General features: G+C 52.3%; 1 protein-coding gene across 4 annotated transcripts in view; it reads left to right on the forward strand.

Annotated features, from left to right (window-relative positions):
- The window catches only part of ZBTB7C (zinc finger and BTB domain containing 7C), a 379,305-nt gene that overhangs the window by 264,863 nt on the left and 89,783 nt on the right, over window positions 1–24,659 (forward strand). The window contains exons 1-3 of one of the 4 annotated variants that reach the window (XM_060170300.1): window positions 16,035–16,187; window positions 20,088–20,252; window positions 21,614–22,590. The exons of 2 other annotated variants lie outside the window; for them this stretch is intronic. The gene's annotated coding sequence lies outside the window, so the exon portion shown is untranslated. Of the gene's footprint in view, window positions 1–16,034; window positions 16,188–20,087; window positions 20,253–21,613; window positions 22,591–24,659 lie in introns of those variants that run through there. One more of the 4 variants, XM_060170301.1, reaches the window with a different exon arrangement.

Here is a 24,659-nt window from a genome sequence, read left to right on the forward strand (position 1 = left end):
AGGGGAAGAAGGGCCAGAGTGGGGAGCTGGTGTTTGCCCGTGGTGGGAACCTGGGTGTACTGAACTTGTCAGCCTGTCAGGCCCAGATACCGTCTCGTTCCTGCTTGGCACAGGTTTATCGAGCCTGTGTGTTCCTCCATGGCAAAGTCCTCGAAGGGAGGGGAAGCAGGACTGTCCCCAGGGCGCGGGAGAAGCGTGCCCGGTGCCTGATCTCCACCTCCCCTCCACTCTAGCCCTCTCTCCACCCCGTGACGCTTGAGTGGGGTTAGAATTTCTCCCGCAGGGTGGGGCACACACACTTAGAGCCTGCTGTGGGTCTGTTTTGGTTTGGGGGCTACAGAGGTGGGCTCTGAGCTGGGGGTTGATGTGTTTAACATCCTAATGTGGCACTTTATATGTGTCAAGGTCTGTTCTGACTCAGGTAATCCACCCAACCACCTTTACAGATGAGGAAACTGAGGCAGAGAGAGGCTCAAGAACTCACGTGAGGTCACAGAGCGAGAGGTGGCAGAGCCAGGACGCAGAGTCTGGATCCAGAGTTCATGCTCTCAGCCAGGATTCCAAGCTGCCTTCCTGCTGGGACAACCAGATTCTTGCCACTTGGACAAGTAATTCAACCAATCCGGCTTTTCGTTTCCTCATCTATAAAATGGGGATGATGATATTAACCCAAAGTTAACCCTTCAAATAGTAACTGTGAGAAATGTGAAGGGCTCTACAGACAGGAGGGCAGGTTCTCGTGTGACCACGTCCCAGCTGAGGCTGGTTCATCCCACTGCTCGCTTGTCCCCCCACAGATCAGTGGGCTCGGTAGCAATGACCTTGTGAGACCAATGGCTTCCCAAGGAGAATGCTGGACCACTTTTGCCCATAGTGACCTTCCCACGTTCAATCCCAAACCAGACATATTGTCTATATGTTGTTATGGTATTTACATGATTCTTTTGCTATGACTCCCCTTGTTTATTGGAAAGCTCTTCTCAATGGGTACCTCCAGTTTATTACCTCAGGCAAGAGCCACATAGGGGAAGCCGACTTGGGCCCCCAAAGCTCTGCTCGCTCAGACTCGGTGGCTTTTTTGTCCCCTCCCACTTCTTGGAATTCCAGCATGCTCACTCCCGACCACTAGTTAAGTTTTAGCTAAAATTTCTGCGTTCAAAAGATACCTTATTCCATCCACCCCAACACATAAGTCTGGGGAAACACTCTGAGTGACAGGTCTGGTCAGTGCCTGCCAAACTGCAGCTGGAGAGGCCCCTGAAGGGGCCCACCCTCCCCTGCCCCAACCCTGTTCTCTCCTCTCCATTATCCATCAACACTCCTGCACCAGGAAACAGGAATTTTCTAGGGGGTACTTAAACTTCACGTTAGAATTTTACATTCCCTGCTGCTTCTAGGTGTCTTAATTTTTCCCAGTCAAAGCAAGGAAAGGGGAAAAGGTATGATGTTGGAAATAGGCTTAATTGGAGCTCAAAAAATGTTATAAGGCTTCTCATGCAGCGTTTGGACAATGCTTGATGTTCTTAAGAATGCATACAGAATTAACTTTGACCAACTAGAGCCGCTTAAGTCTGGGGGCAGCATCAGCCAATGGACAATGAATAGTGTTTAACTCATTACAAGGAGACACAGCAAGAAGATAAAATGATAAGCCCTTTCGTACACTGTACATTTCAAGTGCTTTCTTTTATGTACAAGATTAAACTTGATTTTCACAAATATCCTACAAGTCAGGATTTGTCCATTTGACAGACTGGAAAACTGAGGCCTGGAGAGGGAAATAGCAAGTCCTAGAGAACAAGAAAGCAGAGCCTCATAGGGCTGGCATATTTCCCCCTACTCTTGACTGCTGGGCATCTTGGTACCAAATCTTGGGCCATGCCGGGTTAAGCACACAGGTCTTGCCAGTGTTCATCTCAAGCCTGGCTCCATCTTTGCTCTTACTTGCCCTGTGCCTTGTTTCTCTTTCTTACTTTTTATGTGTGTTTACCTTGCATTGTAGGCATACGTGTAAGCTGGCTCAAATCCTTCGGAACAAGATGGGTTGTAAATGCACACGTTCCTACACAGGATGTTGTTGTTAATTATTTCATAAAGTCTCCCATGGAGGAGGTATTTGCCGATTAGTCAATAGCTTCTTTCGTAACCTTGGACACACCTTATTTCCTTAAGGGTGAAGTGAGAGTGTGGGTCTGTAGGGGCCCCGAGGAGCCTTGCAGCTCTGACAGTCTGAGTATGCTTCTATTTCCAGTCTTGTTAGAGTCACACAGCTCAATTCAAGATAAAGGAAGATCTAGGGCTTCCCTGGTGGCGCAGTGGTTGAGAGTCTGCCTGCCGATGCAGGGGACACGGGTTCGTGCCCCGGTCCCAGAGGATCCCACATGCCGCAGAGCGGCTGGGCCCGTGAGCCATGGCCGCTGAGCCTGCGCGTCAGGAGCCTGTGCTCCGCAATGGGAGGGGCCGCAACAGTGAAAGGCCCGCATACCGCAGGGGGAAAGAAAAAAAAAAAAGATAAAGGAAGATCTAAAAATCTGGTTTTTCTGGTATAGCCCTGTTTGCACTAAACCAGTGGTTCTCAGCCTGGGCAGAGGAGCGAAACCTGGAACCTAGGAGCATCCCCCTCCCCGCACTGAGATGACCACACCATACAAATGTTCCAGCATCACAAGAAGGAAATAATTTAACATTTCCAAGAAATGAAGCCCATGTAGCATAGTAAAGAATGTTAGAGGTACAGGGAAACCTCATTTATTTGCCTTCCTCCTCTGTCTGGGACACAACCAAGAATCTGAACGGAAAGTAAGGCAATGTTGAACCACCAAAAGAAGTCACCGAATACAGGCTCTAATGCTCATTCCCGGAGCCCCATGTCACTCAGGGGCCTATTTGCTCTTGTTTTAGGCTCAATTCTAGCATATTTGATTTTCTGGTTTCAAACCCACCTGGAACCAGATAGAGCAAACGAGGACATCGGGTAGAGTCTCGTATGGGCTCTTTCCAGAAGGCAGCACTGGCTGATGAGTGGCAACGCCAGGGGGAGGGTTTCTCCCGCTTCTGTTATGAAAACTTCTTCCGATTGTTTAAGCAATTCCCATGAAGAGACTAGGACTTGAGCACTTAGCAGTGACAACGTGGCTTGCTTAAGCTAAGTACCTACACAGATGCCAGCCAGAGGCACCTGCAGGTAAGACTTGAGATGAAGCAGCGAAAAGTGGGGGGACAGGGGGCGGGGCAAGTGCACCAGGGCAGAGTGCTCAGTGTGAAATGGCTAGTGAGGGAATCGGGGTGGAAAATCTGCCTTGGTCGTAGGATCCTCAACACAGGGAGGCTTCCGCAGTGCGTGTATGTTACTTTCAAGATCAAGAAACACAAAGTTTGGGCTTCCCTGGTGTCGCAGTGGTTGAGAGTCCGCCTGCCGATGCAGGGGACACGGGTTCGTGCCGCAGTCCGGGAAGATCCCACGTGCCGCGGAGCGGCTGGGCCCGTGAGCCATGGCCGCTGAGCCTGTGCGTCCGGAGCCTGTGCTCCACAACGGGAGAGGCCACAACAGTGAGAGGCCCGCGTACCGCAAAAAAAAAAAAAAAAAAAAGAAACACAAAGTTTTATTCTCTGAAATGAAAGAAAATACCAGGCCCAAGAGGACTGTAGGGGCAGGGGAGTGAAGGCTCTGAGAAGTGGATGGGGTAGATTTTGCAGGCCACCGTGGAAGGTGAGCCTGGCTTCTGGGACACGGTCACCAGCCGCGGCCTCCTGGGGGCCCGCTCTCCCTGGTCAAGCTCAGCTCAAGCCCAGAGAAGAGCCCCGGGACTCTGAATGCGGAGCCCTGCCCCACCCGGAAGGGAGCGGCCGTCTTGCCTGGGGATCCCCAGGCTCGCTGGGTCGTTTTTGAGGGGGTCCTCTCCCCCCACCAGGGCCTGGGATCCAGCCCAGACTGTTTCCTCCTGACTGTTCAGATGGACTCCTAACCCCTGGCCATGGCCGCTTGTGTCAGCAGCACGCCTGCCCTGACCCCTGCCTGCTTACTTGGAACACGGGCTGCAATCTCTGCCCCGAAGGCCTCTCAGACTCTGGGTCCAGCTTTGGCCTCTGGGCTTGACTTGCACTGTTCTCCCTTCAGGTTTTCCCAGCCATGACCCTGAGCCACAGCTATGACCCTGTCCAGCTCCACCCTTCTAGTTCCATCCTAGGGGCTGGCTGTCCCTCTTGCCTCCTGCATTGCATGCCTCCCAGGCCCTAGGGCTTCCAGAATCAAGATGAAAACCCAAGAGAGGGGAGGAGCTAAAAAAGCCACTTGTTTTAATCAAAAAGGCATACTCCCACCTTCACCTGCACCTCACAAGAACACTTTATGGGGTAGTGAGTTTTGGCCTCAAAGACTATAGCCAAATTCCAAAAAGACATGGGCCATACCTCTGATTGTATCCTGGAGTGAGTGACTCAGCGGGGACTGCTTCACTTACGGTGGCCAGTGGCTACTGCCCCCTTCTGGTGGGGCTTTTGAAATCCCAACTCTCAATTTGGGTCATTCATCAATATCTTGGTGCTGCCTGACACATGTCCTGTGCTACCATCCACGTTCCCTTCCTCCCTTCTTTCCTTCTATCTTCCTTCCTCCCTCTGTCCCTCCATCCCTCCAATCTTCCCTTCTTCCTTTCCTTCTCTCCTTCCTTCCTTTCTTTCCTTTTGACCTGGGCCTTTTCCATGCCCCAACCATCAGGTGGGCCCCAACCAGAAAGCCGGCCCCTGCACCTCTGTGACCTGCATTACCAGCAAGAGACAGAGAATAAGAGCAGGGGTGCAGTCCAGCCCCCCTCCACTCACTAGCTGACCTCAGGCAGGTAATCTAAACCTCCTGGGACCTCAGTACCCCTATCTGTAAAAGGGACCCCCTGATACTCATCTTGGAGGCTTGTTGTAAGGATGGAATTAAGAAAATGACTATACAGCCTTTTGTATATTGTCTGAGTCAGATGCTCAATAAATGGGGGGTATTACTATAACTACTACTACTGTCAATGTTTTTTTTTTTTTTTGCAAGTATTGACAATTCAGCCTGGATAATTTCAAGTATATTCACTAAACTATCCCTTTAAAGGCAAAGAGAACAGTAGGGCCAAGCTGTTCAGGGTCCAGCCCTTTTGCAGAAGATAGAAATGGGGTGGATTACTGACCATGCAACACAGCTGCTCTCAAAGGCTGTATCAAGCCCCAGCTCTGTGACCCAGCCCACCTGGCTTCCGGTACCCACTCTTCCACTTGCCACTGTTTGCTTTGGGGCCAGTGACTACACATCCCTGGGCCTCCATTTCCTCTCTTGTAAAATAGGATGTGTAGTGCTGCCCAAACCACCAGGGCTGCTGAGAAGTAAACAAGGTAATACTTGTACAGCACTTAGCACAGTGCTGACATGCACTAAGTGCTCGCGAAGGGCTCACTGTGTTTGCTTTCAAGTGCGTCCCATCTTATGCACGAGATGGCTCTGGAAAAGTTGTGAAACCAAGTCCCATTTTCCCACTAACTGACTTTGTCACTTCACGAAGGCTTTATCTTTGCCTCTGATCGTCCTTGGAGGGCAGTGACCTGAGCACCTCGGCACCAGGTTTTCCAGCACCTCCCAGCTCCTCCAGCGCCCTGTCATGCAGGGAAAAGAAGAAAACTTAGGTGGCACAAATAATAACTCTTTACTGTAACTATGTGCGAAATGTAGATCTGTTCTATCTACCAATTATCTGTCAATCATCTATCATTAGCAATCATCTATCAATTATCTATCTATCTCTCACCTACCTATATATCTATCTACCATCTACCTATCTGAGAAGGACCATCTGTAATTATTTCCTCTCTTTTTACCATGGGTAAAAAATATATATAACTCATACAATGAAGTTAATATTTCTAGTTGACTTTTAATTTAAATTTTAAATTTAATTAAACCTTTTGTTTTAATTTCGTTTTGAACTCTGGAAGGGGGGTGCAGTCAGAAACCTTTCTGAAAATCTGATGAACACACTGGGCTCTCACTCCAGAAAAATGAACATGCTCACATACTCAATGCAGTTTTACATATGGTCTAGGTGGGGGTTCAAGGACCTTCTGAAGCCCACTGAGACACCCTGTTAAGGGCCCTGTCAGAGCCCAGCTTTCCTATGGAAACAACCCCTGTCCCCGTAGCAGCAGATGGCTGGCTAGACACGTGCTCAAGGCCCCCCACACTTGAACTCGCTAGTCTAGCACGCCAGGCCCCGACTGCCCTCCCACTGTATCTTTCTTCTTGTGGCACCCACCGCTCTGGTCAGTCTGGCCGGTCTTTGTCACCTTTGCGTGTCACCTCGCCTTTGTCCCACTGCTTCCCCACCCACTTATCTACATCTAACCCACAGTTCAGGTATGTAATGACCTCCTGTGAGTGACCAGAAGAGGGTTCACGGAGGGCAGGGAGCTTGAGCAGAGGTGAGGCCCCGCTTTTAGAGGCAGAAGAACAATGAAAAGCACTGAACCATGAGCTCCTCGTGCAGCTGAAGTGAGAGCTGGTGGGAGTGGGGCAGAGAGGGAGTGACGTGCCAGCCCTGATGTTTCCGTCCTGCCTGGCTGAGATTGAGAAAGTCAGCAGCAGCAGCAGAACACCCTGGTGTGTGAACAAGGCATCCTCGGGTTCTTGTCCCAGCTCTGGCATTTACGAAGTGTGACTTCGGACAGGCCACAGGTCCCTTTGACAGTCCAGCTTCAGTTCCATATCTTTAAAGTGAAATGGTGGAAATGCTGGCAGCCCTGTGGTGAAAGTGACACTCTTGAACATTGCAGGGTCAGCCTAAATGTGCAAGTTTTCAGAAAAGGCAATTTAGCGTTATATGTTAGGATCCATGAAATTGTTCATATGCTTTTCACCCTTTTTCTGAGAATCTAATCCAAAATACGGGGGAAAGATTCATAACGATGTTCATCCTAATATTATCTGTAATATGGAAAAGCCGCAAGTGTCCAAGAGTAGGGAGTGGTTACATGTTTAATGGTGTGTCTGCTCGCTGGCGCTCTGTGCAGGTATTAAAAATGGTCAATGTAGGGCTTCCCTGGTGGTGCAGTGGCTGAGTCCGCCTGCCGATGCAGGGGACACGGGTTCGTGTCCCGGTCCGGGAGGATCCCACGTGCCGCGGAGCGGCTGGGCCCGTGGGCCATGGCCGCTGAGCCTGCGCGTCCGGAGCCTGTGCTCTGCGGCGGGAGAGGCCAAAGCGGTGAGAGGCCTGCATACCGCAAAAAAAAAAGGTCAATGTAGAGAACATGCCTAAAGTGCTATCCCTGTCCCCACCCTCCACCCCAACACACCTGAAGGACCTAGGTCGGTGACAGTGGCTTTGCACAGCACTGACTCTTAACCGGGGGCCACTCATCAGCAAGGCCAAACCAACCAGTTACCAGTCACCACTGCTTCTGCCACGTCAACATGCATCCCCTAGGGTCTGTGAAAATGGAGACTTGGGGTTCAGATTCTGATTCGGTGGGCCTGAAGATGGGCCCAGGAATATGCATTGCAGCTACTGTCGAGGGAGTCTAGCGGAGGATTAGGATCCGTATTCTGAGCGATATCACCACGTTCCAGCCACTGCAGCCCACACCCCCGTACAGCACACAGTGCGGGCTGTTATACCTTCCTCTTCTTCAAGGAAATGTAAAGTCTTTACCAAGGACTTTATTTGTCCTAGAGCTCACTGCTGATGGGCAGATGGCCTTGAGATGCCCCAAACAGCATGGACAGCCTCAGATAAGGGCTTTCCCCCTGTTTTGATCAACAGGTCCTACCTTCTGTCTCACTCTGGTTTCTCCCACTCCATTCAAAGTCCAAAAATACTCTGAACTACCTTATGCCGTTTTTCAGGATTAAAAGTGACTTTTAAAGGTGGTCATTGTGACCTAGGTTCAAATCCTGGCTCTGAGCTGCCATTATGTAAAAGGGCAATAATAATGTATAGACTTCATAGAATTGTTGTGGAGGATTAAAAGGAATACTGCCTGCAAAACTCTTAGCGCAATGCTTGAGGCTATTATGATTATGATTATTTTCCTGTCCTTGGGGGTTAACAGTGAGTCTTTTCTTTGATGTGGTCCTTGTAGGAGGCCAAGGCCCTTGTTTTGATCTCCATCATGACCATTCAGTTCTGCCTTGTTCCCCCGTTCATCCTAGCCTACCCTTGACCTTAATGAAAACACCAGCTTTAATGAGTGAAGGTCACTGGGCTGACTTTCCAGCTTGGCTGGCTTGTCTGGCCCTCCGGAAGGGTTGTGGGCTGTCCTAGCCATTCTCAGCGCCCCCTGCCCCCCACCCTGGCAGGCAATGGCACGCTGACCAGCACGAGCGGAGGGGTGAGGCCAACTTCTGCCTGAGCACCCTGGGACCAGTTAGGGCAGACACTTTCCTAGAGGGTGTTGGAGCCCTGTCCACTGCTTCATCCAACAGAGAAGGGGCTGGTGTGTCCCTCTTCCCCAGCAAGTAGTCAGCCACCCAGCTCAGCTGCCACTCCCTCTACTCACCGACCTCCTCACACAGTACACCCACACGAGCACACCTGCACACACACAGCCCTGCCTTACCTTCCCCGTTCCTGTCACCACCCTTCCTCCTCCTGGGCAAACACCAGCTAAGGGATAAGTGGGCACCCAGGTTATGCCCAAGGGTTGGGTAAGGGGGCCTCACACATTTGCAGGGACCCAGGATGGACAGGCCAACTTTCACCATATTTACCAAAGGGAACTTGGGTCAAGGCCAGAGTTTGCAGCTGGTGCAGCCTGGACCTCAGCTCCCCAGGCTGCCTAGACCCACAGGGTCTTGTCTTGCAAATGTCATTTAATATTAGGTAAATTAGTTGTTTGTCTAGGTTGAGGTTCTTAGTTCTTTTTTTTTTTTCTTTTTTCTCATTCTTCCTTCTCTTTCTCTTTTTAGGGTTTTTTTTAGTGCATAAACGTCCCCTTTAAAAAAAAAGGTATCTCTAGAAGCACGGAGTTAAGTCCTCTCCTTGCTTTGCTGGTAAGCTTAGGTGACTGTGCTGGGGAAGACAGACAGCGCTGGGGGCACTGGGCAAGGAGACAGGCGGCTGGGGCTCCAGGCAGGGGCTTCACACTGCACCCAGTGTGACCTTGGGCATGTCACCTCCCCAGCCTTGAGCCCATTTCCTCGCTCTCTGGGAGCTATAAATCCTGCTCTCCCAGTCCCTTAGAGTGGGGATCAAATGAGGTGAAAGACTGCGGGAGACCACAAAGTGGTGGCTTCCCCTAGGAAAAGAGCAAAGGACAAAGACTTGGCCTCACCCAGCTGACTTCGGGGTAGATGGTTCCTTGTCTTTCCCTACTGGGAGGTCAGCTCCATGAGGACAGAGACATGAGATGTCCGCGTGTTCACTTTATAGCCGAAGCCTAAGTAGAAAGGCAGTCAGTATATAGCTGTGGGAGGAAGGAAGGGAGGGAGGGGGAGGGAGGGAGGAAGAGGGGAGGGAGGCCGCCTCCCTGGCTGGTAGTGTGGCCCCCTTTCCCTCCACTGCCCCCATTGGCCACATTTTGGCCAAGCCCTCCTCCCCTAGATGCCCAGCTTGCTCTGGTGGTGACAGGCCAAGTCACCCAGAGCTCCAGCCGCTCTGTGGAAGCTCGTGGCCTCCTCCCCTCCTCCCGAGGGTGGCACCGATACGATCTGGGAGGAGGGCGAGGCCCTGGCAGCCCTGGGACTCTCAGGCTGTGAGCTCACTCGCCCCGTCTGTTGTGTGCCCAGCCAGGCAGGGTACTTCCCCCTCACTTCCCCAGAGGGAACAATTCCGGCACCCTGGCACCCTGTCCTCAGCCTGTACCTCCTCTCAGAGGCTCCCACCCGAGGTCAGGACAAGCTCTGGCTGGTCTCCCAGCGCACCTGAGAGGTGGAGGGAGGGCTCCGAGTGTCTGGGCCTCCCCCCTGGGCCTCGCCTTCTTCTCCAGCTCCCACTGGACTGGGAAGCCAAAGGCCAGCCAGCCACAGGACTCGGCTCCCCTGGGTCACCTCTGTGTACCTGAAGAAGTCGGGGACTTAGGTCAAGGAGTCTGGCCAGTGGCGTCTGGAGGATGGGTCTGCCGCCCTACGACCCAGGGGCAGAAATGTGTGCGGCGTGGGCACCCAGCAGATTTGGATAAACTTTAGGACTGTGTACGCTTAGCTTAGATTCTGTTGTCACTCCTTCTCTGTTCTTGATGCGAACAGTGATGAACTGTTATCTCACATTGGTATTTTAATACATTTCAATAAAATCTGATCTTAGGACCAAAGTGATAGAATCGCGTGATTACAGGTACATCCATGCGATAATAGTACAAACCAGGGACTTCAGAATAGTGAGGACTCGGTCTGTCATCAGACAGGAAGCTGGGCCATGATGCAAGAGGCCAGGTGCCCCTGAAGTACCGCCTTCGTGCTCCAGCCAGCTGAGTTTTTCTCAAATTTTAATTAAACGTTTTTTGAGCACCTAAGAAGTGCAAAGTGGGATGTCAGGTGAAGCTTGCATTTAATGGGGGGTGGACTGTACGCTCCAGTGAGACACAGAGATGTCGGCTGGGGGGAGGGGGGAGCACTGAGGCAAGACTAGTGGCCCTGCATGGCCGTCATGTTGCCTAATGTGGTGGGATTACGGGTCTCCATCTCGCCTCGGTCTCACAAATTTTCTCTATTATGGAAGAATTTCAAATGTTTTTTCAGATAGATCAATACTCTCTTTAAAATTATATATTCGTATACATAAGTTTTTAAAAGACTATTAATCTCATGAGAGTTTTGCATCACTGATTTCAGACATCTCCATTCTGCCACTCACTCGCTTTTTAATCTAAGCCTCAGTTTCCTCATCTGCAAAGTGGGACTCAGGGTTGTGGTGGGACTGAGCGTGATGGGTTTAGAAGCCACTGAAAACTCAAAGCACCGCATGCACAGACCTCATCAGAGGTCGGGCCCTCAGACCTGTGGTGTCGGGGGAGCATGGCTGTTGGGTGGAAATCCCCAGATAAAATCAGCCCTGGCTGGGTCTCCTGCTGGTTCTCTGGGAGGTCATAACGGCTGCTCTGGACCAACCTGTTTCCATGCTTGCGTGGCAGCATGTGCAGGGGGTGGATGGGTCACAGCTGTGGGAATGCCCTCAGTCCTCACAAGCCGATTCACATAAAAAATCATCAGGGCTGACGACAGGAGCAAAACCTTCTCGAAGCCCTTTCAAGTGCGTTACGGCTGGGACTGTCTTCTTGTTTGTTTCTCGGCACTAGCCTGGCTGCAGAGGATCCACCTGGTCGGGCTCCTGGTCATCGTCTCATGCATCGTCCCCCTTTCCTGAGGATGGGAATGTGGGAGGGCGTGTGACATCCCCAGGGGCACACAGCCTGCCAGTGGCCAAGCCAGGACTAAATCCAGTCCTCCTGGATCTAGGGTTTTCTCTACAAACGTTTTCCCCCACATATTTGCCAGGAGGCTACCGAGTACCAGGTACACACAGTGAAAAAGACACACAGGGTCCCCGGCCCACAAGCAGCCTCTGTTCTGGTGGGAGGGACAGTCGAAACATAATTAATTGTAAACATACTGTTAAATAAAGGTAAGCGAGCTGCATGAGTGCTTCGATCGAGGGTCAGAAATAGATAATGGGAGTCAGATTTTCTATCCGTGGTGGTCAAGGAAGCCTTCTCTGAGGAGGTGACGCTTCTTCAAGACCTTAGGTAAGGGGAGGGCATGTCAGTCCAAGGAAGGTCCCACAACAGGAAGGCAAAGGAACTCGGTGTATCTGCTGGTGACTGGAGGAGGGGGGCGGGAGGCAGGGGTGAGTCTGGGGAGAGAAGCAGGGATTCTCCGTGCCTCGTGGGCCACAGTGAACAGTTTGGACTGCATTTCAAGTGCCCCGCGACATGGCCAGATGCACGTCTGAGGATTACCGGGGCAGCTGGGTGGCACTGGGTGGAAGCAGGACAGGAGTGGGAACAGGGGGCCAGTAGGGGGTCCCGCCCAAGTCAAGAGGAGAGGGTTGGTGGCTAGGGCAGTGGTGGAGGACACAGGTAGAGGGCAGACTGGGGATCTGCCTTGGAGATTGGAGCCTTGCAAGTGGTGATTTGGCTGGGGTGGGGGGAGGGGCGGGAAGGAGAGGAGGGCAGCAAGGGCGACTCTGAGTTTCCAGCCTGAGTAACACTCAACCTCAGTGCCATGTGTGTCCTCTAGGGAAGACTTGCTCTAGTGCTTTATCACAGTCTAACCTCCATCTCAGCCTCCTCCTGCCTAATAACAGCCTCTCAGTTCAGTAAGAGTCATTATTCTGCCTGCTCAGCAGGTGGGGAAACTGAGGCACACACTAGCAAAGCAAACTGCTTCTTAGGGAACCAGTTGTAGGAACTAGACAGAGTGCCAGAGCCCAACCCTGGGCTCAACCTCTGGGCAGCAGAGTCCAAAGACCCAGGCATCGTGTCCAGTGGTTGTGATTTATCAAGGTGTGTGACCTTGAACAAGTGATATGACCTCTCTGGGCCCCAGTTTCCTCATCAGTAAAATGGAGAAAATAAAAGGACCTAACCTCATGGTGTGCTTGAAGGATTAAATGAGGGGTAGATTCTCAATAGATGTGAGTGATTACTACTTTCGGATTGCACGGGCCATCTGTGTGTCCACCTCTCTGTACACATTGTGTGTGTGTGCCTGCTTGTACAGAAGCTGTCTTCGTGCCTGTGTCACAGCTGATGACCAGGCAACCGCTAGCGTTTCAAGTTGGCGGTAGCGGATCTGCTCCCTGCGCTTCTGTTTAGCCTTCCGAGCCACGGCTTGGTGGTTGGAGCAGATGCTTTCATGCTCCCTGGAACAAGGGCGTGTGGTGGTTTGGAGGCAGATGTGGAAGGCCAGACGTCTGTAAGCCAGCCTGTTTCCAAGTGCTCTGACCAACCTGACCCAGGAAGGGGGTGGGGCGGGAAGGAGGGGGAGTAAGGGGGAGGGGGCCAGAGAGGGCCTAGGAGGGAACCACCCCCCCAAAGGAAATGCACAGTAACAGATCTAGAGTCTGGCCCGCCCTCAGCCCCTTCTGTGTGGCTCTGGGAGCCTCTCCCACCCCCCTCTCCCCACCCCACCCTCCAAGACTCCTTTGTGTTCCTGTTCCCAGAAGGCAGCTGGCATGGGGGCTGAGAACAGGGAGGCGAGGCTGGAGGGGCAGAGGGGCAGGGCTCCCCATTCTTTGCCCAGAGCCCTTCCGAAGGGTGTGTCCCAACAGGGCATGCACACACAGTGATTAAGGGGGAGGGAGGAATGACATCCACTGTCCACTGCGGTACCCAGCCGGTGGGCTGGACCGTGGCCAACTTTCCCCTGAGGCTCTTGGCTGCAGTATCCTCACCCCTGGCACCACCCACTGGCCTACTCAGACGCTCCTTAGGTCCAGGGGCTGGAGCCCTGCTAGGAGGAACCGCCTGGGGGTAGGCTGGGCTGGGCGCACAACTCTCCCCCACCCCTCCCTGAGCCTCCCTCCTCCACTCCCTCTGCCCACATCCAGCTCCAGCTGGGTTTGAAAGAGGTGCTCTAATCCTCCCTCCCTCCAAAGCAGGCCCTGCCCTGTATTCTCTCCTTTTTTTTTTTTTTTTTTTTTTGCGGTACGCGGCCTCCCACTGCTGTGGCCTCTCCCGTTGTGGAGCACAGGCTCCGGACGCGCAGGCTCAGCGGCCATGGCTCACGGGGCCCAGCCGCTCTGCGGCATGTGGGATCTTCCCGGACCGGGGCACGAACCCGCGTCCCCTGCATCAACAGGCGGACTCTCAACCACTGCGCCACCAGGGAAGCCCTGTATTCTCTCCTTTTAGCTGGAAGCTGTATCCATAAACTGATTCTCTTGTAGACCCCAACCTGATGCTTTATCCACTGGGAGAGCCCTCTAAACCAGGCCAGCTGCCCCCTCCCCCAGCCTTCACTCCACCCACCTGACATGCCCTCCTGCTCACAGCAGCACAGACTTCCAGGTCTGCCTGGACCAGTTCCTGGAGCCCTCTCCAGCTGAGTCCTATCCTCATGACTGCCCTGGGTTCCTCGTCTGCTCTGCAGAATCAGCGCCCTGTTCCTAATGGACCCCGGATAGTGCTCTATGTACCCCGCCCCACGCTGACTGGTCCCCTGTGCCTTATCTCCCCACAGACGTGAGGCTTTGAGGGGAGGGCGACACCCCACTGCACCCACCCCACCCCACCTCCACCCAGGCCGCTGTGGCAAACCTCAGCTTCTGGGTGCACAACAAACACTTCTGGGTTGATGCTGATTCCATCCAGGTCATGCGCTGGCACCTTTACCAACTGGTTCTAGGAGTGGAGTGTGGAGTTATGCCTGAGTGGATATTTAAATAGTGCCTTTGTGGACACAGGGATTTAACTTTTCATTCTTTGGCTTGGGCGTTCCGGGAGTACATGGTTTTTGATAAAAAGCTATATGGAGTCATCCAATCTTGGAAGCTGTCCACCAACCCTGATTAAGCACCTTCCCTTCTGACCTTCAGTGCCTGATTCCCTGATTTAGCACCCCCTCCCCTCCCCTCCCCTCCCCTCCCCTCCCCTCCCTTGCCCTCCCTTCCCCACCCCTCCCCTCCCTCTCCTCCCCTCCCCTCCCTAGCTCTGAGCCTCTCCACCCCCACGCGCTGCCATCAGTGACCCTCCCACCATTACAAGAAGGTCTGACAAACTCCTTCCAGCCCCTTGTGGAGACTCTCGCCCCTGACCCATGGGTATTTTTCAGTTTTAGAACTACAGAAGGAGACCCTTCCTGCCTTCCTGAAGCAAATCTGCCTGCCTGGCGCAGGCTCTGTGCAGGGCGTGCCCCACAAAGGAATGAATCACTAACACTGGGATTTCAGGCAGGGGGCACCTGTTGGAAGAGATGAATTGAAGTCTGAACCATCTTCCTGGGGTTCTGCCAACCTCAGCCCCATCCTGGGCCTTCATAGACTGATGGGCCTCTGGGATTTACCCCTGGCCCTGGGATGCTTTAATGTTTGTGGCCTGCCGGTGAAGAGTGGCAGAGGCCATGGAGGGCCAGGTCTCTCATTGGTCTCATTTGTTTTGAGCTGAGTCTCCGTCACACACCAGGCAGCTGGTCTCCGGGGAAGAAGGACCCTCCCTCCCTGGCCCCTCCCCCCTTTCTGAGAAGCACCAGCCCAGGTACCCAGGAGTTAGTGAAGGTTCCCGCCAGGTGAAGGGCAGTGCTGGGTAAAAGGTCTGACAGCAGCAGGAGCCTCCGAGCTCCTGTGGGCGTGGTGTGTGGTCTCAGGGAACAGCTTGGGCAAGGGCGCTCCGCCACACCTCTCTGGGATGGGTGGCTGGCCCACCCCAAATGTGGACTGTTGGGTCTCCGGTTGGCATTTCTGAGTCAGTCTTAGAATGGCGACAAAGCCAGGGACAGCCTGGTGATACTGTGTTTGTCGTTGGGGAGAACAGGGCAGTAGGTGCTCCCACTTCAGGCTTCAGGACTCCGTCTGGGCCAAGTTCCCTGGGCAACCCCGTGGAGGGAGCCACGGTTCTGTGCTTACTTCCTGCACTTCCCTCCTTTTCGTTTGCCACTTGAATGCTTGCTGTGCAGTGTTTTATTTGATAAGTTACACTCACGACCCTTTAAAGAGAAAACATATAATTCTAGTAATTTTATTGGGCTCAGGTTTCAGGCAAATGGAAATAAAATTGCCTCTAAAAATAAAAGACATGCAGAATTGGAGAAAAAAACAATAACAATGAAAAGCCATCCCTGATTTGACATAAATGGTAAGGCATTTTGTGAAATGTTAGAGAAAAAATAAACAAACGAGAGATCCAGGAGAAAAGTGGGGGAAAAGCTCCTCCACTACCCTTGCTTTCATTTCTGCTTTACCTTTACGAAGGGGCTTACTTTTCGTATTAGAAAGTGAGGCGTAAAGCGCGGCTAGTGAAATTGGTCCTTGTCCCGCGCTGAACAGTACAGGTGGACAAAAAGGGGCTGCCTGCCAAATACTTCTGGTTGGAGGGAGGGGTGGGAGTGCTCTCTCAAAACCACTCCTGGAATGGCTTAACTCGCCCAGCACGAATCAATGACAACCTCCCGCCGGCTGCGGCAGGCTCCCCTGAGCTGCGCTGCCGCGTGGATTCCCAGCCCGGGACCCTGGCGGCGCTCAGGACACGCACGACCCGGGCACGAGCGGCGTCCCCGGGGCGGCCAGGTGGGTCTGCGGCGGCCTCGGCCGGAGCGGGCTGGGATGATGGGCTCGGGGCTCCGGGCAGGCGGCCGTGGAGGCGGGGGTGGGGAGGAGGCGCCCGGCGGCTGCATCCCCTCTCCGGGCACTGCGGGGACGCCTGGCCCGGGTGGCGGCTCGGACTGGCCCTCGCCGGGCGTGAGTGGCGGCGTCCGCGAGGAATTTCAAAGCCGCGCCTGGGCTGGAAACGAGCGTGCTGGGGAAAGCGGGGCTAGGGCCCCCGCGGTAATGCAGGGGCGCGCGGCCGCCTACCTCCCAGCGCAGCGCAGGAAAGAATCGGGGACTCGGAATACAGCAACTCTGCTCGCGTTCTCAGCGCCCGCGGCCCTCGCGTCAGGTTTTGGAGTGGCAGAAAGGGGACAGCGGAGAGTGCGAGGGGCACTCTGGAAGGTAGTGGTCGATAGACATTGTTAGTTTCAAGACCCTCCCCCCAAAAAAGCTTGGCCCCCCCATGTCAGATGCAAAACTTGGGGGCGGGGACAGGGAGAAAGCCAAGGTAACTCCTGGCAGAAGTCAGGACAGGGGCAGGAATGAAAGGGGGATTGGCACAAGTCGCTGGGCGAGCCGGAGGGAATCCCGTCGCCGTCCCGGGCAGAATCGCCAGCAGAACCGGGTGGGTGGGGACCCTTCCCTGTGTCCTGACCTGGGCGTGGGTGGGCGGTGGAGCCAAGCCCGGGTCCCGGAGCTCCAGAGGCGGCCGGGTCCGGGTGGGACGGGCCAGCTCCGCGCGCCCCAACCCGCGTCGCCCTCGCGACCGCCGGGTTCCCTGCAGCAGGGTACCCGCAGCGGCCGCGGGCTGGCCTGGGAGGAACTCAGGAAAGAGCCTGCACACACACATCTCCCCCCCCACACACACACGCCGGCGCTGAGGGTCGAGCGGGTGCAGTTTTCTTCCTGTCTGTGGTCAGGGCTCCGTGGGTCGTCGGGTTTGGTCGTGCTGGTTTCTGGCTTCTGTTGTCCCGGCTGTGGACGGTGGGCCGGGGACGGCTGCCCTTTTTCTTTTAACCTCTGGTACTGGGCTCTGCACAGGAGGCAGCCTCATTCCCGCGATTCATTGGGCAACGGGTGGCGTACCCCTTACAATCCCTCCAAATGCAGGAATATGAACAAGTAAAGGAAGTGGTTGAAACAATCAGGCAGTTTTCTCCAGTCATAGAAGTTTTTGTGGAAGGGGAGGGATAGGAAGGGCAAAGGTCCTGCCAGGTTCAAGTTTCAGCTCCACTCCATCACGCAGTTAAATCCTAGGAATTAGAAGGGTTCAGGGACCTCCTCTGGATAGATCTCCAGATCTCTTCTAACAAGTCAAAAGAGTCACAAGCTACACGCTGGGCCCTTCCCTGAATCAACTTTTCCTTGAGAGACAACTGGGAGAGCCATTTTGGGATCTGAGAAGAGGCACTTTAGCAGCCAAAGGTCTACAAAGGCTTAAAATAAGAGGAGGCTTTGGGGCAGGACCCTGAGGGAGGAAGACCAAAAGAGCAAAGGCCTGAAGGTCATAGAACTCGAGGCTTATCCTGCCGTGTCAGCTGTGGGAGATAAGCCAAAGAGGGTACGGGCAGGGAAGAGAGGGATGGGACATTCAGAGACCATCTACCATGTGCCAGGTAGTGTGCTTGGCATACTTTATCTCCTCTAACCCACACAACCCATCGGATATGAATCATTAGCTCCACTTTGCAGATGAGGAAACTGAAGCTCAGAGGGGTTAAGTAAGCTGCCCAGCTACTTAGCGACAGAACCAGGAATCCAAGCTACCCATTATACCACCCATCTTTTAGAATGTTTCATTTTAGTTGAGGAGACAGGACTCCATCACTCTGGTATAATTATTGTACAAAATAGTATGTGTTACATCCAATGTTAACCTTCTTGAACCTGAGTTTCTTTCCATTCAATCAGTCAATCATTTATTCGACAACTGTCATATTGTCTAATGTGTGATTCCAAGCACCGTGCCAAGTGTTGGCATACATTAGTAAGTGAACTCTGACCTGGTCCCTGGCCTCTGTCAATGGGAATAGTGATTGTAACAGTACATCCTTCAGTGACTATCGAGTGAATGAAATGAGACAGTGTGTGGGAAGGTGCTACAGAATCATGGCCGTGAAGGAGGAGAGGCAGCAGGGGGGCTGGGAGAAGATGAGGGGTGGGCAGTTGGAATGGTGAGTGTCCCCATGCTGCAGTCATGAGGACTGGTCCCTGGAGTGCACATAGTGCCTAGGAAGCTGTTTGAGCCCCTGCTGTTCAGATTACTGGCTTACAGCCATGGGTTCTAAGATGAACCTTTAGTTTGGGGCATCGAAACTGGAGAGGACAAGACCCCATGCAGCCTCTAGGAGGACTGGTGCCTCTCTGCAGCAGTGCCAGCCAGGCTGAGAGCTGCCCCAAGAGCATCACTCCCGGCCCCCACCCTCGTTCCTCAGCGGCTGCAATGGCACCTTCCATACTCTCAGGGCCGGAGCTGCAGCTCCAAGCCCCTCATCCTACCGTTGGGGAAGCTGGTCCGTGTTTACAGGACTTGGTAGTGAAGCCAGCACTAGAACCCAGGTCTCCTGACTGTCCATAGCTCTCAGAGCAGCTCACCCCCACCTGCCAGGGTGTTTCAGGACTCAACTGAAAAGATGGTGTTCCATCCGCTATATCTCCACTCACAATGCCATTCCCCGATGCTCCTGTCCATCTCTGCTTTAGCTGAACAGACATATCTGTCCTAATAAAACGGTGTCAGATGAATCTTTGACACAGAGCGGCCATAAATATTTCAGGACATTTGGCCTGTTAACTCTCCTTCCATCTTGAATGGTATAATAGGTGTAAGATAACTGCCTCTAAAATTAACTCTCACTTTTGTGAGGAAGGTGAACTGATAAATCTTGCCTTGAAGCTAAGCCCATCTGAGGGATGTTCTGCGGGCTTACTTCTTCAGAACTGACACCAACTCTTCTGGGGAGGACGATTTTCCTCTTCCTTTCTTCTTTGTTTCTTTTTTTTTTCTTTTCTTTCTTTTCTTTTTTTTTTTTTAAAATCTCTTGGCTTTGAGGTCACAAGATCACGTTGTATTCCATTTTGATGTCGTGGTGACAGAATAAAGGCATTTTTCTCCTAATGTTGAGATGATCGGCCTGATGAGAGCGGTGAGCCCCCGCCTGGCTGCCCCGTGTATACAGCGATTGCACAGGTGGATAATTGCGTGGGGATGTCTGTTTGCTCAGCACTTGCTCAGCCGTGCAGCCCTACAGGTTGGGCCAGGGAGAGAGCTGTTCAGTTTATTTTCCTTTGGCTGGGAACTGTGGAGATGAATAGAGGGAGGGGAATCTGGGGTTGAGAGATTGTTGCCAAGAGCAATTTGGAGTCTCCTTCATATTAGTCAGAGATTGTGTTTTTTCCTTTCTGAAGCTGCCTGCCTCCTAGTAACTTCCACCGAGGACTTTTTTCCATCTTTGTGCGCGCTTGTTAGTTTTTGTTTTGGTTTTTAAGTTGCTGGACTTCTCATGACTTAGCCAAAAACAGATAACTTGAGGAATGGGGTGATGAAATGGGCCCTTTGTACTATATATTCTGCATGTCGTTGCTTCATAAATTTGAATACTGATAGACCCCGAGGTACCACGATGGAGTAAGATGAGCAATTCCTTTGAAGGGAGAGTTTATCTTCAGTGGATGACTTTCAAAATTGCAGCATAATTTAACTTTCCCTTTGTCCATCTCGAGCCTGTGTTTAGAAAAAGAAGAACGTGTGCTCTCCTGTCTCACTCCCTTTTGTTCCCTTTGGGAGGCCCCCTCCATCGGGGCCTTGCTTGGAAGGGGACCAGCCAGAGTGGGCCTCCTTCCCTTTCCTCGTCACCCCCGCATCTCCTCCACCTGCAGGAGGCCAGCAGTCGAGAAGGAAGCTTCCCCCGGGGGTAAGAACTCTTCCCCAGTAGTGGCCTGGCTCGGGTCACATGAGGTGCAGGAGGGGAAAAGCTGGCACGACCGAAGCCTGCCCCTCCTGGGCCAGAACCCCGGGGCGGGATGTTCTTCATCTGTCAAGAAGTGAGTTCATCCTCTGAACAAATTGAGTAGAGCAGCACCGAGACACAGAACTGAAAAAACTGCCTAATAATAGAGTACACAGTCAGTGTCGGCTTTTTCAAATTAGATACAAACCAGAAGCAGATGTACACGTGACCTCCCCAAATAATATCACAGAGCTGAACTTGGCCTTCAGAAGAATTCTGCCTTGCCTACACACACGTGTGCACACGTACACTCAGGGCTGTTGCTTTTTTGGCTGTGGCTTCTGGCTGGTAATTTTGCTCTTTCTGGAGCTACCGGGTTGATCCGTTGTTTTTTGTGAGGCTACTGGTAAAAGTAAGAGGTGACAGTGACCCTAATTCCTGTTGATACGTGCCTTCTTTTAAGCCCTGGGGAAGTCTACCAGAGAACGCCTCTATTAGCAGAACCTAAATAACAGGAACTTTTCTAAGGTTTGTTGTTGTTTTTTTTTAATACCAGCTTTATTGAGATATAAGTCACATACCGTGCGAGTCACCCACTTAAAGTGTACAAGTCGGTGGTTTTTAGTATATTTACAAAGTTGTGCTACCCTCACCACCATCAATTTTAGAATATTTTCATCCCACCAAAAAGAACCCCGTAACCATTAGCACTCACTCCCCATTTCACCCCAACTCCCCAGTTCTAGGTCACCAAAAATCTACTTTCTATCTCTAAATAGATTTGCCTGTTCTGGACATTTCATATCAATGGAATCAGAGAATATGCGGCCTTTTGCGACTGCTTTCACTTCACATGTTTTTAAGGTTCATCCACACTGTAGCATGTATCGATATTTCATTTCTTTTATTGCTGGATAATGTTCCTTGTATGGATATATCACATTTTATTTATCCAATCATCACCTGATGGATAGCTGGGTTGTTTCCATGTTTGGCTCTTGTCAATAATACTATGAACATTCACGCACAAGATGTTGTTTGGCCATAGGTTAGTCTTTCTCTTGGCTATATCCCTAGGAGTGGAATCGCTGGGTCAGATGGTAACTCTATGTGTTATCTTTCGGGAAACTGCCGACTGCTTTTCACAGTGGCTGCACCATTTTACATTCCCGTCAGCAGTGTGTAAGGATTCCAGTTTCTCAACATCTTTGACAACATTTATTGATAATATCTGCCTTTTTAATTGTAGCCATCCTATTTTCTAAGGGTTTATATGCTCAAGGAAGCAGCACCCAGGAAATATTCTGGAATCAGCTAAGTCACATTTGCTTGCCGTACCTACAGTGAGATCCATGTGTTTCAACTTCTTGATCATCCTACCTAGCCTGGTGTTTCCTCTGCATGTCCCAGACCTCTCACCAGGTTTTCCCTATAAGTTTCTATGGGACAATGCAGGGGTCGGTGCTCTCATTCTGTTTTCCCAAGGAATGCTCCAGAGAGCCGGCAGTGGGGCCCGCTCCCTCAGCCCCACTTCATCCAGATGCAGCTGCTGATGGAAAACCAGGCCCTGGGAAAGGAAGAAATTGACCTGAAGGGAAATAAATGTGACATTCATTGGACAAGCTGTTCAATGTTTGGGACTTCGATGGAGACGACTAAGATCTTAACCTTTTTATTGTGTTAAATGACACTTTTGGGACCACGAATAAAACTGTTGGAGAGCTAACATCATAACCAGGTGGCACCCGGGCAACACAAGGCCACCTCATCCCGTTCCTGTTCGGGCCTTGAGCTGGTGGCAAGATCCATTGATTCAGGCAAAACTGCTAGGTGTGGCTGGGTGCTCTATTTCACACTGGTATTTCAGCTCCATGATGAAATAATTTCATCCCCTTGTCATACCTATGGGACTGACTGGAGTCACACTCTTAACAGAGGTAGATAGGAGCCGAGTGGTTCAGGGGGGACTCACCTAGTTTGAAAGACTGCCAAAGATTGTGAAAAATTATCCTTTCACCCAGAACATGCTAAAATCTCAGTCAGTGGCATCAAGTTCAGTATAAGCAGACCTCAGTACCGGAAATGAATTCCAATAGCTTCTTGGATATCATTGTCAAGCAGCTGGGATCAGGCCCAGCTACCAATTTACTCTTCACTTTCAAGCAGTGCTTAATCCAGCAGTTCCTAAACCTGACTCCAGGTCGTCATCACCTATGAAACATTTTAAAGATTACATGTGCCGGGCCCCACCCACGAGGTACTGAAGCAGATGCTCAGCGGAGGGGACCAGGCGCCTGAAGGCGGTTGTGACGGAGAGTGAGAACACAGGCTGACCTCTCTGGGCTTCAGTTTCCTTTCTCAAAACGAGGCGTTGGATTAGACTGGCGTCTCCAAAGGGATTCATGGAGCTGATTCAAGCAGAACAGTTCAGGGTGAGTCTGTTTTTGCATGAAGTTTTATTTCTACGAGGGAGCTTCTGCTGCTGAAATAAAATTCAGAGAGCCCTTGAGTGGATGGTTTCTGAAGTTCAGCTATGACAGTTCTGAGTGTCACATTCTAAGAGGACAATTGTCCCAACTTCTTGGAGGAGGATTTAGCAGGAGTCATGCAAATGGAAGTTACTTGATAAGGGAGTCACGCTCTGTGAGGGTCCGAGCTGCCTGGCGGGCTGTGTGCACCACGGTGACGGGGTAGAATATGATTCGGTAGCCCTTTCTTCTCCCACTCCCCTCAGTAGCATCCCTACCCACCTCCCTTGAAGTCCCCATAGCTTTCCTCCCCTTCTTCTACTGCTGTTTCTAAGAGTAGCCCAGAGTGTCAGACATTCATTCGTTCGTTCCTCCATTTAGCCGCTTCCCACACACCTCCTATAGGTGACGAATTGACTAACACTCCATTTCTGTCCTCCGATAACGTGCCACACATTCTAACCAGAGAGGCAGCCTGAGGCCCCCGGAAGTGCCGTCTCAGGGCCCCTTGGTTTGGATGGAGGGTTGTGGAGAGGCCTGAGTTCATGGCATGTCTGGAGGGCGGCCTCACCTCTAACCCTGTCTGCAAGCTCTGCTCCTCCCCCCTCCCCCACTGGGGCTGTGCCCTCAGCAGGCGGCTCAGAAAACGCTTCTGTCATCCCTGGTCTCAGCCAGAGACCATGCCCTCCTCCTCAACACGCACCTGCTGGGGAGAGGCGGGCAGAGGCGGGAAAGGGAGGGCTGGTTTATTTGGAGATCCAGCCCTTGGCTCCCACCCCATACCCCTGACTGGACAACTCGCAGGACAGCTGTGCTTGAAGGACTGAAATCATCAGTGTTTATTAAAGCTGTTGGAGGGAGGGGAAGCAGGGCGGGGTGGGGGGCAGTCACGTGTCTGCCTCCCAACAAGCACGAGGCCAGGTGAGGCCCAGAGCCACTCCCTCCCTCCCTTCCTGGTGAACATACACTCGGTGACATTAGAGCCGCTGCTTGGGGGTGTTTTGAGAGGTGTTTTTTCTAATGAAGGAAGAACCTTGAAGGTTCATTTGAATGGGGATTAATGTCTCTGTGGCCTGGACCTGCAGAGAAGGAGAAATTCTAGAAGGGGAGAAGTTTCAGTAAAAGGAAACGGGCTTGATCTGCCTCCTACTGATCTGTGGGGCCTCCTCCGCTGGCAGCTTGGAAGGAAATATGTTTGAGGCAGTTTTCCGGGCATCGCTGTATCTTCTTTTGGATTCTGTGTTGGAGAGGGTGTGTGGGGTGTGTGTGTGTGTGTTTTCGGTGAACATTCCACTCTGAGTATGGACTGCCTAAACTCTGGGGTTCTAACCAGGTTATGAAGACCCCCTGAGTGTATGTTCAACCCTTAGGTTTTTTTCGGGGTTTTTTTGCGGTATGCGAGCCTCTCATTGTTGTAGCCTCTCCCGCTGCGGAGCACAGGCTCCGGACGCGCAGGCTCAGCGGCCATGGCTCACGGGTGCAGCCGCTCCGCAGCATGTGGGATCTTCCCGGACCAAGGCACGAACCCGTGTCCCCTGCATCGGCAGGCGGACTCTCAGCCACTGCGCCACCAAGGAAGCCCCAACCCTTAGTTTTGCATCACTCCCTTTTAGCAATACTTGTGCAGGGCAGCAAAACTTTTTTCCTGGTCCTTTCATGCTATTCTTTCACTGTTCAAATTTCTCCACCTGCATGGAGCCTGCCGATCCAGGAATCATTCTGTGTTCCAGAATCACCGCACCCACCCAGCCTCTTAGCTCCCCTTCAGGACTCCCGCTCCATCCTCTCTTTCTGATGGTCTGAGCCAGTTATTAGGAGAAAGCCAGTCCATTACACTAACCCGCACGAAGCTACCAAAGCCTCTGGCAACCGTGTTACCCCCTTCAGGGGGTGTCTGTCTTTGAAAGAGGAGACTTAAGTTTCTAACGGGGGGACTTCAGGTGTGAGGATAAAGCACAGTAACTCGGGGCGGAGTGCGGAGGCGGTTTCTGTGGGAATGGGGACCTCCTAGAACCACTTCATCAAGTGACATC

The sequence above is a fragment of the Lagenorhynchus albirostris genome, chromosome 14 (genome assembly GCF_949774975.1).
Source record: "Lagenorhynchus albirostris chromosome 14, mLagAlb1.1, whole genome shotgun sequence".
Lineage (NCBI taxonomy): Eukaryota > Metazoa > Chordata > Mammalia > Artiodactyla > Delphinidae > Lagenorhynchus > Lagenorhynchus albirostris.